The following is a 2,356-nucleotide window of genomic DNA, read 5'->3' as shown; positions in this document are numbered from 1 at the left end:
CTGTGAGCCCCCACACAGCCAGAGTGACCTGGGGACCCACTCCCCACTCCCACCCTGGGGGAGAGACGAGACCTTCCCCTGGAGAGAGCAATGGGGCGTGAAACGTCTGGGCACACATTTGCTTTTTATTCCCCTTTGGAAAATTGGATTCAAGTTTCTGCCTTCTGGGGGTAAAAAAACAAAACAGGTGGATTTGGCGGGGGGTGGGGGGTGTGTGGAAAGTGCAGTAATGGAAAAAAAAATCAGCAGCTGCAGAGGGAAGGTGGGGAGGGAAAGGGAGCTCAGTACAGCAATGCTCAGCGCTGCAGCAGGCAAAGCCAGTCCGAGGGACAGCAACAGACAAACCCTCTCAATGGGAACCAAAGCGCTGGGTGGTGGTTGGAGAACCCTCAACCGGCTGAGCCAAGGAGGTGCTGGAGAATTTATGAGCTGGGGGAGAGAGTTCATGTCTCCGCAACATCTCCTGCATGGGGTAGGTTGGCTCAGTGATGCTCTGCTCCAAGGCTGTGGTGTCCCCCACCACTGTCCCCCACCACTGTCCCCCACCCCAGAGCCCAGCGAGGTTGTGGGATGCTGGGGCGAGGCGGGGAGGACCTTACCTGCAGGGTTGGTGCCGAACTCCAGCTGGCTGCTCCACTCGGGGCTGCAGGATGAGCTGCCGGACCCACATTCACTGGCCACCTGCAAGGAGCCAAGATGCCAACCATGGTGTCACCTCCTCCAGCCCGACCAAACCCCACCAGCCACCCCAAAACCAACCCAGGGTCCCCAATTGCCGCAGCACAAAGCCCTGATGGAGATGGGCACATCGTTCCCCACCTGCAAAGTGGTTGGAGGAGCCAACAGCATTCAGGATCTCCAGGACCCATCAGGGCCTGGCGCTTTGTTAACCATAAAGGCTGAAAAAACTAATTTTGGGGCTCTGGAAACAGAAGAAATGGGGCCGTCTGCTCCCTGCAGGTAAAAAAAAGTGTCTCTTTACCCAGTGACTATGAGAAGGGGCTAGATACGGACAAACATCCTTGGGCAAAATGCTTTTCTGCTGAAAATCATCTGATCAGACTCATAAAAAGTGACAGAGGGGCTGGACACCCTCAGGCGGTCCCAGGGGGGTTTCTGGGGAAGATCTGCTGGTAGTTTGATTTGAGGATTGGGGGCTGAACAGCTATTTCAGAGGAAGGAGCCGACAGCCCGAAAAGTGAGCGCATTACCAGCAAAGCTCCAGATTCACTTCGGGTTCAGTGTGTGTCATTATCTGGAAGTTGGATGCTGGCTCGGGTTAAACCCAAAACGTGATTTATAGGAGCAGCCCCAAGGATCCAACTTTCATAGCAGCCTGTAAGTGGTACTTGGGATCTACAAGCTCGTGGCAGTGCGGGCTAATTAATTAACTTCGGATTTATTTCCCACTAAAGTAGGAAATTCTTAGTGATACAATTTTTTTTCCCAAAGAATACTGGATTTTGCACTCAGTATATCAACTCAGGGAGGAGGGACGGCTCAGCGCTGCAGCCACACGGCAACAGCTCAGCGCGGTGTTGGCCACATTCTTGGGGTCAGCCAACAAATCCCAGACCCAGATGGTGACACTGGGTTTCCACCAGTGAGTCCCAAGAGGATGGAGCCTAAAAGCCTTTTCAGCCCTTTACTGAGCTTTTAAATTTTGGGCTGCTTGATTTGGTCCTTAAATCCCTTAATTTGAAAGGAGATGAAACTGTGAATCCCTCTTTTTGGTGCGTTCTATATCTAGATCATCTATATCCTCTATATCTATATCTTTATACCTTTATCCATATCTTTATCCATATCTATATCTATATCTGTATCTATATCTACATCTATATCTATATATCATCTATATGTATGTCTTTATCTCTATAGCTATAGCTGTATCCATATCCACATCTACACCATCTGTATCTACTTCTTCCATCTACATCTACTCTATCATCTCTGTCCACACCTACACATACGTCTGACATGGTTTAGCGGTAGACTTGGTTGTCCTGGTCTGGGTTAATGGTTGGACTCGCTGATCTTCAAGGCCTTCTCCAACCTAGACCCATGATTGCATGGTTCCGTGATCTACATCCCTGCCTATACCTACATTTCCATGCACGAAGCTGCAGGGCAGCGGGGAGGCGCATGCCTAGACGCCCCCATCATGAAATCACGGGCCGGATAAAAATTTCTCTCCAAATCTTGATAAATGACCAAAATCTTGCGATGCACTGGAGCCTGCCTGGCAGTGTCTCTGCTCAGGACTGCAGCAAGGCACAACCGCTGCCCATGTCCTCACGAGCACCATTGGGCTGAGAAACCAGTGGTGGCCCCAGCCCAGGTGTGCTGTGCCACA

Source organism: Buceros rhinoceros, unplaced genomic scaffold (assembly GCF_000710305.1).
Source record: "Buceros rhinoceros silvestris isolate BGI_N320 unplaced genomic scaffold, ASM71030v1 scaffold16311, whole genome shotgun sequence".
Lineage (NCBI taxonomy): Eukaryota > Metazoa > Chordata > Aves > Bucerotiformes > Bucerotidae > Buceros > Buceros rhinoceros.
This window is presented reverse-complemented; position numbering follows the sequence as displayed.